Source organism: Eleutherodactylus coqui, chromosome 2 (assembly GCF_035609145.1).
Source record: "Eleutherodactylus coqui strain aEleCoq1 chromosome 2, aEleCoq1.hap1, whole genome shotgun sequence".
NCBI classification, from domain to species: Eukaryota; Metazoa; Chordata; class Amphibia; order Anura; family Eleutherodactylidae; genus Eleutherodactylus; species Eleutherodactylus coqui.
The window spans coordinates 7556536-7571393 of NC_089838.1; the positions used below are offsets into that span (position 1 = coordinate 7556536).

General features: G+C 48.5%; 1 pseudogene; it reads left to right on the top strand.

Moving 5' to 3' along the window:
* Positions 1-2179: 2179 nt before the first annotated feature.
* Positions 2180-5800, top strand: LOC136611013 (E3 ubiquitin/ISG15 ligase TRIM25-like; annotated as a pseudogene).
* The last annotated feature ends 9058 nt before the right edge of the window (positions 5801-14858 follow it).

The following is a 14858-nucleotide window of genomic DNA, read 5'->3' on the forward strand; positions in this document are numbered from 1 at the left end:
CGTTTGTTGTATATCCTCCCACTGCCATAAGGTGGCCCCGCTCCGGCCGTCCTGGAGGTGTATCCCGCCGCATATGGCGTATATTGTGCGTGCTTGTTGTAGGTGTTGGCGGAGGTTCCGCGTGGCGGTAAGTATCCTGGTGGTGCCGTATACCTGGACCCCTAGATCCGTCGCCCAGAGTCTCTCCGCTTGGCCTCCTCATGCTCTCGCTTGCTTGCGCTCCTACTCTCGCGAACTCGCTCTCGCGCCTTTGCTGATACCTTGCCCTCCTAGCTCTCTCGCGCTGTCTACGCTTGGCACCCAAACCTTGCCTATTGCCGCTTGCGCGACTGGCGTAGCCCTGTGAGGAATCCCCCCCACCTGACGATGTTGCCACCACGAAACGTGGATTGACATAACAAAGCCTCTGTGCGCTAGGGACCGCTATCGCTTGCTGCTGTGGAAGGTGATATCTGTGAGCCGCGCGACCGCTATGCTCACGAGTCTGGGTGCTGCATGCGTACCCGGTGACAGCGGGCGGGATGTAGGTGACGTACCGACTATGTCGCTGCTTATGAGTGGAGTGACCCACATAAGCCCCGATCGAGGGACCCTCCGGAACAAGGGCTACCAAGGGGATCCCCGCTTCTCCTACAATCTCCCCACTTTCCCTAACTCCCTGTGCGCTCCCTGCTCTAGTGACTGCACTGCTGGAAGAGCTGGTGGCCGGGCTATATCCCCTATCCCTCCCCCCCCCCAGGGTTATACCTCCCGGGCAATGGGTTTAAGGGCCTGGCCACCTGACCCTCTGAGGACACTCCTCCCCCCCTTCTCCCCGGTACCTGGCGCTGCCGCTTTGCTATGCCGCCATCTTGTGCTTGCCTGCTTTCCCGCCATGCGTCCGCACGTGGTTCGTGCCTCCTTAGCTGCTCCATGCTGCCGGTGTTTTCTGCGGCCGTGCGCCCGACTGCGCGCTGGCTCCTGGACACGGAGCCCCTATTTGAAGCTGCCGATGCCCCTCTGCTCCCTTGCGTACTGCCGCCCGGCTGTTCCCGCCGCTCCTCCGCGGTCGCTCCAACCGCCGCGCGATTTGAATTTCGCGCCTCCATCCTCGTGGCACGTCCCGCGCCCTGCATATTCTCTCCGCTGCGGCCGCTCCTGCGGCCGACCCTCTTGGCGGCGGGGCTCGGGCTGAGCCTCGCAGGGGGGTTCCTCCTTCTCTTCGGGCGGCCTCGCCCGGCATCGCCATGTTGTTCCGCTCCCTCGGTTGCCACCGGAAGACCTGTTGCGGGCCCGACTGGCCTCCCTGACTCCGACCCCGATCTGCAGCTTGCGATGATCTCCTCCAGCCACTCCGCGCCGTCCGTCTGGATCGCCTCCCGTATCTGCGCCCGCAGCTCCTCCATCTTCAGGTCTTGGGACTTCTGGATCACCGGACGCGGTTGCGTTCCCTTCTTCCTCACCGCCTGCAGGTACTTCTTCACCGCTTCTCCTCTTCTGCTGGATACTCCTTCCTTCTGCTGCACCTTTTATCCGCTTTAGAAAGTCTCTTTTCACCCTTGGCAATCTTCTTTCCTGCTGCTGTCTCTTCTCTGATCTTCTCGCTTCTCTTCTTGTCTCCCGACTGAAGCTCCTTCCGCTCCCCCCCCTTCTTTTCCTGTCTAAACTCCACCCCCTTTTGCTCGCTCTGCTTAACCCCTGCTGTGCCTGTTCCCAGTCATGTGCCGCCTCCTTAATCAGCTCGCAGCATTCAGTAACATCTGAGTCCTGGAAGAAATCTTGTGTTTTGAAATTGGATGTTATTTTTACACAGAACTTCTTTAAATTAAAATTCATTAAAGGCTCCTACCCCCGACCGTCGCAGGATACACCCGCGGATTTACGCAAAGGGAGTACTGTGGTGGTAAACCAAACGCACCTGCTAGTGATCACGGAAAAATGTGCATTTTCCCGCGGTTCACATTAATATTATATTACTGGAGACCTCCCGCGGCGTAAATCCGCACAAAATAGAACATGCTGCATTTTTTCTTACTGTTCACGTAAATCAGTGGTAAAATTCTGCATATCGGCATTGGCTGGCAGAAAAGCTATTGGGCTCAGTAGAATGTAATACCTGAGGAATTCCGCCGCGGAAACCGTGTTAAAATTCGGTCGTGGGCGTGAGCCCTAAGTCGTACAAGACCTTTAAGGGGTTAAGTGAATGGGTGTGACTACAACTTTGCTGTTTATCCAGCATCAGACACATTTAGTTTCATTTCCTCCTTCTGTCAGCCATGGCGTCTGCTGCTGTGAGAGACGAGCTGCTCTGCTCCATCTGTCTGAGCACTTATACAGATCCTGTGATGCTGAGATGTGGACACAACTTCTGCCGGGTCTGTATTCATCGTGTGCTGGATACACAGGACGAGGCTGGAGTTTATTCCTGTCCTCAATGCAGACAAAGGTCTCAAAAGCGGCCAAGACTGATGAGATGCTTAGCTCTGCGTAACATCATGGAGAACTTCCTGATTACTCCTCCGACACAGACAGAAGCCGGGATCTTCTGCACTTACTGTGTGGACTCTCCTGTACCGGCCGCTAAATCCTGTCTGCACTGTGAAGCTTCTCTGTGCAAGAAACACCTGAGAGTTCACAGCAAGTCAGCAGAACACGTCTTATGTGAGCCCAGCGCCAACCTGGAGGACAGGAAATGTTCTGTCCATAAGAAGATCCTGGAATATTACTGCACTGAGGATGCCATCTGTATCTGTGTGACCTGCAGTCTGGCCGGAGAACATCGGGGTCATCGGGTGGAGATGCTGGATGAGGCCTCTGAGAAGAAGAAGGAGAGACTGAGAAATGTTCTCCAGCAACTAACCACAAGGAGGGAGGAGACTGAGGAAAGAGTCCGGAGTCTGGAGGAGCGCAGGAGGAAAGCTAAAAAAAAAAGCATCTGGAAAAGCGGAGAGAGTCTCTGCCCTGTGTAGAGACATCAGGAGACGGCTGAACGACCTGGAGAAGAGGGCCCTGAGAGAGATCTCCAGGCAGGAGAAGGAAGAGTCACTCTTAACCTCTACTCTGATCCAGAAGCTGGAAATACAGAAGGCCGAGCTGTCCAGGAAGATGAGATACATGGAGGAGCTGTGTAACATGACTGATCCACTGACTGTCTTACAGGAACCAGACACTGGGGACTTGTGTGATCCTGAGGACACGGGGGGACATGATGGAGGTGATGGGGACACGGGGGGACATGATGGAGGTGATGGGGACACAAGGGGACATGATAAACCGCTCCATGATGTAGATGGTCCGGATGTGGCTGTGATCTCAGACACATTATGTGACATAGTAACAGATATAAGGTGGGGGATCTATGTGAAGGGTCCTGCAGACATATTACTGGATGTAAATACTGCTGGTAGTAATATCCATATATCAGATGACCTGAAAACTGCAACCTGGACACAACGGAACCAGGAGCATCCAGAAACAGCAGAGAGATTAAAGTATAATCAGGTGATGAGCAGGAGGGGATTCTCCTCAGGACGACATTACTGGGATGTGGAGGGCGGTAGATCAGGGGGGTGGAGGGTGGGGGTGTGTTACCCCAGTATAGACAGGAGGGGAAATCAGTCATACATTGGATGTAATAACAAGTCCTGGTGTTTGTGGAAGTATAATAATCAGTACTCAGTGATACATGATAGTAAAGAGATCCTGTTACCTCACATTATATCCAGTAATAGATTCAGGATCTGTCTGGATTATGAGGCCGGGCGGCTGTCCTTTTATGAGCTGTGTGACCCCATCAGACACTTACACACCTTCACTGCCTCCTTCACCGAGCCGCTTCATGCTGCATTATTGGTAGAAAAACCATTTCTTGTACCTATAGCTAACAGTTTGAGAATCTGCAGCTAAGGAATCACAGTTGCTGTAAGGAATTCCCCAGAGCCCGGGGGTGTAGAATATTCAACAATACATTTCGGTGATCTGTTAGGGTCTAATATGGAGGCTCCTCCGGGATTATTACTGTTATTACATCCTTGTACAACATTCTATCTAGCAGGTCCAACATACCGCCCAGATTGGACAGCAGCCTTGTCTGGTCATACGGAACACCTTTTCAGCATAAAGCCCCTTGAAAGTGTTCTAAGCCCCCCATAGGGTATAATAAGCAGTGATTAATAAGTAACCATCTTTTTTGTGTCTGGGGCAACTCTTAGGTCTTATTCACAGGGGCAAGTGCGACGTAAGTCAGTGAAAAACTGACCGATTTCACTGCGACAGTATGTGCGTTCTACTTCAGTTTTTGTTGTGTTTTTGCGTCACCCGAGTGTCGCCCATTTTTCACACACGTCAAAAAAAAATTTGAAAAACAGAACATGTTCTAATTAGGCCTCAGTTAGACGACCGTTTTTTGCCGCGATTTGCGGATCGCATGACGGATGCGCATCTGCAAATCGCGTGACCTGGGCCGACGATTCGCAGAAAAATCTGCAGCTAGCAGCGTTTTCAGCGAAACGGGCCCGATCAAAGGAGCGCTGTCCAACCCATTGAAATTCAATGGAGCCGGCAATACAGCCGGCTCCATTGAAAGCAATGGGCTGTCGGCGAGTGCAGGGTGAATTTTAAAAATATAAGCCCTTCCCTGAAAATCATCCTAAAATGTGTAAAAATAAAAAAAAATGTATATACTCACCTTGTCCCTGCAGCCGGAGTTCAGCTGCGGCCGGCCGGCAGTTCTCCTTAACTGCTCTGTGTAGTATTTAGCAGGCGGGGATTTTAAATCCCCGCCTGCTGAATGGGCTGCCTCTAATTGGTCACAGCCCTCACCAATCAGAAGCAGCTCTCACTCACCCATTCATGAATTCATGAATGGGTGAGTGAGTGCTGCCTCTGATTGGCTCAGCGCAGGGACCAATCAGGGGCAGCTCTCAGCTGTCATTCAATAGAATCGCAGTATGATGTAATGCTATGGCATTATATCATACTACAGGAGCGATCAAAGCACCGCAAGTTCTTGTCCCGTCTGGGTAAAGTAAAATTAAGATCATTAAAGTTTTGCTAATTATTAAAAAAGGAGAGTAATAAAAGTTTAACCCCCCCTTTGCCAGATTTCTAATAAAAGAATCTAAATAATAAAACAAAAATACATATTTGCTATCGCTGCGTCCGTAAAAGTCCGATCTATCAAAGGAACGCATTATTTACCCCACACAATGAATGTCGTCAGTGCACGGACGCAGTGTCAGCTGCATCTGTGTCGCGGGGCGGATGGCTTCCATTGACTTCAATAGAAGCCGAGGAACCCATTGGTGCAAGAAAACCGCACAAAATGGGGCATGCTGCAAATGTTTTACTGCGCGTGCAATCCACGCGTCGGGGAAAAATGACATCCGCAGGTATTTAGTTACCTGCGGGTGCCCAATGATTCCCTACGGGCGCGGATCACGCGTGCGGGAGACCTGCGCAGATTTAATAAATCCATTTGCCCGTGGACATTGGGCCTTATTGGAGCTAACCGAAGAATGGCCACCGAATTAGAAGCAGAATCTTTATTTGTCGCAATGAGATTTGAAACGTTCTAAATAAATACTTTACAGTTTTGTAGATCTCTGCTTGCTGTTATACAATAGAATGACAGCAAGCAGAGATCTTGAAAACTGTAAAGAACTGTAAATAAGCTGAACTGGCAATAGAGCAAAGATTGTGGTTGCGACATATTTTTGTTATATAATATTTCTATTATTCTGGTGATTTGCTCTCGTCATGTAATAATCACGCTGTATCATATGTCATGTTACCGGCTGTATATAATAAAATAGACGTCTTTCCTGGATGTTATCACTGCTTTGTCATGTTTCATAGTTCAGGAGATGCAGAGGTAGCAGTCGCCCTGTGCCTGAGGTCGCCCCATAAGCAGGTCCCAGTATTACAATGTCACATGGTCAGTGGAGGCATGCTACACATATTACATAGGAGCCCGGGAGCTTCAGTTTACATCTCAGATGACGGCCGTCGACCAGAGACTTGTGTTCCAGGTCCTTAGAGGATTAGTAACACTTCCAGCAATGTATTCAGTTTAGGAAGTCTACGTCACGACAATCCCAATAGATTTAACACAAAAACAGTTTATTTCTACTTGTTGCCAGCAGGGGGCAGATTGTTCTTTAAGTTGAACATCTGAATTCTCTCCCATTATGGCTTCTTCATCAAACAGGATATAATGACGGAGCTCACCTGATCGTGACGCCACATGCAATAAGCTGGGGCATGGCCGCATCAGGCTCTTCACTCTAGGAGACAGCCACCTGACAAAAGGTGACGGGTATCAGCAACTGCCTCTTTAAACTCTTAACCCCTTAGTGATGAAGCCTGTTTGCGCGTTAGTGATGGAGCCAAATCTCTTTAACATAGAATAACTCTGTAAAGGTTTTGCAGATCCCAGTGATTCTGTCATTGGTTTTATGCCAAACGTTGTACTTCATTTATATAGAATTTGTGTATATTTATTAAAAGCACCAAAATTGGGAACATTTTGGAAAAAATGTTATTTTTTTCACATTTTCAACAGTAATATCTCAAATATGTGCGAACATACTGTACAATTTTTTTGCTAAGATATAGATTTCCATCTGTTTACTTTATTCTGGACGCACATTTGAAAACTTTGTTTTGTTTTTTAACCATTTAGGAGACGTTCAAATTTAACATTACTTAACGACATTTTGAGGAAAACTTTGTTTTCTGCACCAAGCCAAGATTGCAAAGGCTCATGGGTGTCAGAATGATAGATACCCCACAAATGACATAATTTTAAAAACTGCACCCCTTAATGTATTCACTGAGGGGGGTCAGGAGGATTTTTACCTCACAGTTTTTTTTTCAGGAATTAATGCAATTTAGAGGAGAAAAAATAAAATTTGATATTTTTGCATATATGTCATTACAAAGACAGATTTTTTTTTCTGTAGTGCACACAAAAATGAGAATCTACACCCCAAAATGGATCCTCTGTTTGTCCTGTGTTCACAGACATCCCCATTGTGGCCCTAATCTTATATCTATATGCACAACGGGGCCCAATCCGAAAGGAGCAGCCGGTGGCTTTCAGAACAGACATTTTGCTTGAAGGTGATTTAGGCCCCGTTGCCCACTTGTAGAGCCCTTGAGCGGCCAAAACGACCTTCAGTAGCCGGGAACCAGGCGATTTCAAATGTCCCGCGCCAAACTCCTCTTCTGCGCATGCACCACCATTTTCTCTTTGGCACGCATGCGCAGAAGACGACAGAGGGTCAGTTCCGGACTAGATCAGCGTGGGACATCATGGAAGAGGGAGGTGAGTAGTTTCAGCGCCCCTCGTGGATGCGATCCGAGAGAGGCGCTGAAACTAACTTTTAAAAAACTTTTTATTTACTTTAATGCGATTGGCGCTTTCCGCTGATTGCATTGCTGGAGGGGGGGGGGGGGTAGTTCCCTGCCGCCGCCCACCATAACAGCTCCATGCAGAGGCGTAACTTGAAGCTCCTGGGCCCCAATGCAAAACTTGTAACAGGGCCCCCAACTATAATGCTTTATTCATAGTACTGGGCTCCCTATATGGAGAAGAGAGGCCTTATGGGCCCCCTAAGGCTCCTGGGCCCGGGTGCAACTGCATCCGCTATAGTTACGCCCCTGGCTCCATGTTATCAGCTACCTCCGGACACCGACAGCATGGAGCCGTCACATCCTCAGCCCACATGGCTTTAATCTAAAGAGGATGCATGTTTTTACGTCCTCTAGAGGCCCATTTACACCAGCCGATGATCGCTAAAAAAGAAATCGCTAATCGGCAATCTTTCTAGCGATAGTCATTGCGTCTAAATGTGCGCCCATCGTGCGATTTTCAGGCACTGCTAGCTGATTAAATTCAGTCTAACCTAAAAATCGTCCATCAGCCTTATCAGCAGTTCTCCATGGGGAGTGCTGATAGCATTGTTTCCCGTGGAGAACAAAGGATCTGAGCACAGATAAAAGCCCTGGGGCTATTAACTGCATTCAGGGAAGGCTTCATTTACACACTTAATTGCTCTTAAGTAGCTACTTAATAGTTTATGCAAAATGATCCCTTAAAGCCGTCACCCAGGGTGTCGTCTGAGCGATCTTTTAGCGATCATCTGCTGGTGTAAATGGGACTTAGAATTAAAGCCCACTTAGCTAGACCGTAAAAAGGCACTGGGGCCGTCAGTAAGGGGTTAAGGGCAGGTAGTTTCAGTCCTACAGAACCAGATACTTTTTAGGGGTTTCACCCATCTGGTGGTTTTACTGCCCTTTTTTTTTTCTTCAGATACCTAAATTATTTTTGCTGTGATGCAAGAAATGCAGGGAAGGAGTTGGTGTGAGAGTGCGAGTACCGCCCGCTGCCCGCTGAGCGCCAGCAGGGAGGAACTAGCATTCTCTTCACTTCATTCACTCGTTTGCCAAGTCCAAGGCCGCGCTCAGGCATGCCATCGGCAAAACTCCTCAATTTCACTTTTGTGATGAGGTGCGCTAATCACGCTAAAACAGAGCAGCCAGTGCTGGAAAATCACGGCATTAGAAAACACTGCGATAGAGCGCAGGTCTGCGAGGCTCCACTAAAACCAATGGGAGCCTTGTACTGCGATTACCGCGGCATTCTGAATGATGCTGTAAAAATCGGATGTGTGAGAGTGGCCTTAGTGTAGTGAACAGGAGAATAGGCATTCGTACTGCTGGCTGAATCCCATTCACATCAGTAGGTCTCCGTCTGCACAGCTGACCTGGGCTTCTCCACAGCGTACTGAGCTTCTTGTAGCAAAACAACCAGAAGTGGAACAACCCTTTAACCCTTGGCAGTTTCTTTGCAGCTTGCTGTACTGTTGCTCCTCACTGTATGTCTCCTCCTGAGAGCTCTGCTGTCACTATGGTTTACATGACTTCCACTGCAGGAAGGGGCATCCTGGAGCAGCACAGACTGAGCGGAGGATGGCACAAAACTTGTTGGTTGCTTGCCTTTACTGTTGTGCTTCATAGCAGATGCCAGGCTCATTCCTAGAGATACTACTGCATAGCCAGAGCTGGGGGAATCAACAATGGCAGCATATTAATGTAGGTGCCTCAAGTCCTGGGCATACACTGACTGCCCCCACTTGGCAAGCTCACTGGGGCAGCAGTGAAGTGTCTCATGCTCAAGGGCTCTGCAGTGCTGGGGAACCTCTACTGACGTCACTGTCCATATATGTTACCCCCCAGGGACGTATATGTCTGACACAGGCCTCTGATGAAGGCCGTACAGCGACCTATTATTCACGCTGTTTATGAGTTTAAGGGCGGATCAGACAAACGTATTTGCGGAGGCGTTTCCATATGTGATGTCGGCCATATAACGCCACAAAGCGATGTCTTCAATTCCAATAGATTCGTTCAGACAAACGTGTTTTCTTCCATACAAAATCTTCACCTGCGAAAAGATGTCCTATCTTTGTCCGTGTTGTGCAGTAAGCTGCCATTGACTTCTAAGGCAGCTTAAAAAAAGGGAGGCGGAGGGAGTTACCCTTTGTACAACGCTGGGGAAAGAAGACAGCTGGCCCTAATTCGACATTTAATTGCCATTCTATTCCATGGCAAGGGTGTAACATGTGAGCGTGTGAACTGGCATTTCGATCGCAAGAAACGATCTATCTGCTGGCACGAACATATCAGCCGCCGTCTTGCCATCTCCTAAGGCCCAATGCTATAGAAAATCGCTTTTCCCTGTCCACAAGCGGAAATAAATTGCAATTTTCTTCTCTCGGAGGGAAAATCACAGCATGTTCTATTTCGGCGCAGCGTATTTAAGTCAATGGAAGCCATCTGATCCACGATCCGTCCGCAGTGACAGTCTACCCAAGTGACGGGGCGGCATCATCTGTACTGCGCATGTGTGTTGGCGTGACGCTGACACATCCACAGCACAGATGAGAAAAAATCCGGACAGGTCCGCAGAGATCACCGACCGGTCACTGGGTCAGATCCCGCTGCGGGATCCCATATGCAGAACCTGACCTGCCCGTGTGCATTCGGCCTTACTTCATTCATGCGTACCTGCAAACATATTTTCACATACATTCGTCTGAGTCTGCCCGAAGGCCAGTGTTAGACGAGCGTAATGTAACATGATTGTAGTATGAACCTGCACTACAGACGTGTTACATATGACATTACAACTGCATGTCAGCAGTATCTGATTCTGACTGCCCGCGGACCCCCGAATTTGTAAAGTTCTGTTGAATATGTTGGCTCAGAAGAAATAAAGTTTATTATTAACCTCTTCATGACCGCCTAATGTAATTTGTTTTCGGGTGGTCATGACGTGTGTATGGGGTGGGCTTAGGAGCCAAATCCACTTCATACCCGGTGGCTTTGAGTCCGGTCTGATCGCGGCAGTTAACTTTTAAACTTCTAAAAAAACTTTAAAAATTCCCATATTTGGTGCCGATGTGTCCATAAAAGTCTGTAATATTAAAGTATCACAATATGTATCCCGCACTACGAAGGACAGAATGCCGGAGGGGCCATTTTTCTTTTTTCTTGGTATTCTGGCTCTCATAAAAGTTTCATTAAAAATGATCACAAAGACATAATTTATGTTTACCAAAATGGTACTGATTAAAACTCGACTAAAACATATAAAAAGTTCTGTGTCTCAGAATATGGCAACGGAAGGCAGTTTTTATTTAAGAAAAAAATGTACCGTATTTCCGGCGTATAAGATGACTTTTTAACCCCGGAAAATCTTCTCCAAAGTTGTGGGTCGTCTTATTCGCCGGGAATACGCTGTAGAAAAAAATAAATAAGTCAATACTCACCTCCCGCGGCGCTGCTGCAGACTGTCGCTCCCTCCTCCATGCCGGCAGAGCATTGCTTTCTGGATGCGAGGCTTGAATGCCCCGCCTCCAGAAAGCTAATGCTCTGATTGACTAACTTAGTGCGGCGTCAGCCAATGAAAGCCGGCGCTGCATTAACCAATCCAGCCATTCAATGATGTCATTGTTGCGCTATTACCATGACATGGCCAACCAAAAAACGTCACACCCGTGTGAATAAGCCCTGAGGTAAAGTCCTGATTAGGATGGACTTCCCACCAAGTGACTCCCCTCAGAATGGAGGATGCATACAGTGATACGGCTTGAGGGTGCGTTCACACGAACGTATATCGGCTCGGTTTTCACGCCGAGCCGATATACGTCCTCCTTATCTGCAGCGGGGGGAGCCTGGAAGAGCCAGAAGCAGGAACTGAGGCTCCCGCCCCCTCTCTGCCTCCTCTCCGCCCCTCTGCACTATTTTCAATGAGAGGAGGCGGGGCTAAGTTCCACGAATTAGCTCCGCCCCCGCCCCGCCTCTCCCCATTGAAAATAGTGCAGAGAGGTGGAGAGGAGGCAGAGAGGGGGCGGGAGCTCAGTTCCTGCTCCTGGGCTCTTCCAGCCTCCCCCTCTGCACATGAGGACAACGTATATCAGCTCGGCGTGAAAACCGAGCCGATCTACGTTCGTGTGAATGCACCCTCAGGTTGTGCAAGGATATCTCCACAGAGTGACTCCCTGTTGGTCTCTGCAGGCAGGAAGTGGAGACGTCTGTTCTCCATCTTTTCCTCAGAAGAGGGCACTATTATTACAGAGCACACAGGAGTGCCCAGAAAGGGCCATGAATTATGTGAACCCTCTCTGGCTCCAGGCAGGAGGAGAGTGAAGCTGTGTACCACAGAAGGGGGCCTGCCGGCTGTGGGAAGGAAGGGAGGTATGTTACCTCTTCATCTACTTCCACAGACGAGGGGGGGGCTGGACCAGGACAATGTGTGACATAGACCACCGCCATAACACCATAGACGGTCAGCCCTCAGGAAAGGATCATCATCATGGGGCTCATTGTGATGGTTCTCTCACCGGAGAGCGGGAGTCTTGGACATTTCATGTTTCCTGAGGTAATTCAGCCCAGTCTCTCCTTTTCTGAGGTGAATCGGGAGTCCATCAGTGTCCTCCGACCCGCAGCCTCATCCCCAGGACTACAAATGACTAGAGTGGGCTTCGCTGATAAACTGCCCTCTTCTAAAATGTTTCTCCCTGAAGTGGCCTTGTCTAGACTCTCACCCACCTCCCAGAGCCCAGAAGAAGCTTGGCGCTGCAGGTGCCCAGTAGACATAGAGGGAGAGCTGCGTATCATGGCGGCAGAGCAGTAGTATAGAGAGACAGCGAAGATGCAGAAGAGCAGTGCTGAGGGCCTATGTTAAAGTGGCAGAGGCCTATTTGATTGAGCTGCAGAGCCACCATTTCCCCATGGGGGGCGGTCAGGGAGCTGAGTGACCAGGCTCAAGAGGTCCCTGATAAACTGGGGACCGGAGATATCGCTGGCCACATTCCTGCACCCCCCAACACGTGGCAGGAGAGGGAGTCTTCCTCTGCCAGTGCCTGGCATTGTGGCACCAGTACCACAGATTCACCACGGATGCTGCAGACAGAGAGGAAAGCGAGCAGCGAACCAGGTTATCAGTGAGGGGGCTACATCCCGGGTATTGTGTGGAGATACAATTACTGGCCGGGGTAGGGCTAAACGGATTCAGGGTACTGTGCTTATATGGTGCAAGCTTAAAGAGTTAATTATGGTGCCAGCAGTCTGAGCAAGGCCCTGCAAGGGTTAATATTATATGTGATGTTTGTAAGTGCTGTGCATAAAGAGTTAATGAGGCCAGTGTAATCTACCTGATGTGATGTAATGGAGTGTAATGTACATGATGCCTCAATGACACAGGATGTGTAATAACGCAGTAATGAGATTGAGCTATGTGTAACGGGAGAGCTAAGCCGCCAGTGCTAGTATGTGAGGAGCGCAGGATATTAGGGACATCTACAGCGTATCTACGTGTCTGTGAGTAAGGATGCAACGGGGTATTTGGGGTCCGGACCTATGGCCATGATGAACATGTATACAGCTGTTGAGCCGCAGACAAGAGAAGAGGCGAAGGACGCTCATTATTATGTGAAGAAGTAATGGAGGTGTAAATGTTGGCGTGAGATGAAAGTACGGTTTGCGCCGCAGACGATATTATGATGGCTAATAGGAAGACGTGACAGAATTCAAGGTGCAATATGCAAAAGTCTTTATTCCTCCAAGGACATAACAGTAGTAAGGTTTCCATCAAGCATAAACATACATACAAGTGTCTCATATAAATAGTGATACAAATTACCATCAGTCATATAGGCCTCTCCCAAGATGAAGAGCCAATACCCTTCCATCATCACTGGTCAGCCTTCATCACAGAGTACAGACCCGTCATGGGTCACAGGCGCGGGGACATAGTCTCCAAATCCTGCGCAATAACAATCAAAGAAAATCTTCTATGTACAGCAAGTAATAAATGTGTAGATATATTCACCCAAACGACAGATAGAGTCGTGGACAACCATCAGTTCATCCACACAATGTGAAGCTTCAGAGAAAGGTCATCCAAATGGGAACTGATGTATAATAAAAGGGAGGATATCCCAACCAGCCTGCAGGAACAGGAGCATATCTGCCACCATACAGTAGATTCCACATAGATTCGTACCTGCGTGGGGATCATAACACCGGCCAACAAAGGTTTACTTGCATTTATATGAACACTTGTTGTAGTATAATTTCAGTTTGCTGATTTCACATCTGCAGTTGGTTTTTTACTGTAAGCTTTAGTTTTTTTGCAATTTAGCATTTAAATATTTCACTTTAAAGGGGTGGTCTCGCGAAATCAAGTGGGTCTATACACTTCTGTATGGCCATATTAATGCACTTTGTAATATACATTGTGCATTAATTATGAGCCATACAGAAGTTATTCACTTACCTGCTCCGTTGCTGGCGTCCCCGTCTCCATGGATCCGTCTAATTTCGCTGTCTTCTGGCGATTTTAGACGCGCTTGCGCTGTGCGGTCTTCTCCCTGGTGAATAGGGCCGCTCGTGCCGGAGAGCTGGTCCTCGTAGCTCCGCCCCGTCACGTGTGCCGATTCCAGCCAATCAGGAGGCTGGAATCGGCAATGGACCGCACAGAGCCCACGGTGCACCATGGGAGAAGACCCGCGGTGCATCGTGGGTGAAGATCCCGGCGGCCATCTTGGTAAGGTAAGAAAGAAGTCGCCGCAGAGTGGGGATTCGGGTAAGTATTAAACTTTTTTTTTTTTAACCCATCCCTTGGATTTGTCTTGCGCCGAACGGGGGGCCTATTGAAAGAAAAAAAAAAAACGTTTCGGCGTGAGACAACCCCTTTAAGGCATTTTCGACACAATTAAGTACCTGGTACATAGGGAAATAACAACCTTATTGATGATATGATGCAAATGTATTTACTATTTACAAAGCCTATAGGGTAATGAACAACAGCTTTCTGATGGCCATTACAGTCGGCACTAGTTCTAGTCCGGCAGATATTTACGTTTATGTACTTGCCCAGGGCATCACGTTTTATGGACCAGCAGTAGTCTGCCATCATGTTCTTATCCCATCATCCTTGATATCTTTCCTCCATTGTACACAAGTCCTGATGGAAGCGTTCTCCCTGCTCATCACTAACATCCCCAAGGTTTTCTGGGAACTGATCGAGATGACTATTAAGGAAATGCAGCTTAAAACTCGTGTTGCATCCGAGTTCACGAAAGGTCACTAACATTTCTTCAACAAGTTCCTCATAATTCTCAGCTTTTTTGTTACCAAGAAACTTCTACACAAGACGTCCATGCTGCCTGCTCCGTCCTATTCATCTGCTTGACAAATCTCTCATCACATAAAAGAACACGAATTTGAGGACCGTTGAACACTCAAAAGATAAAGCTGGAAGTGCAGAAACAATATACTGGAGACAATGGCCATATGTATCCAATGCT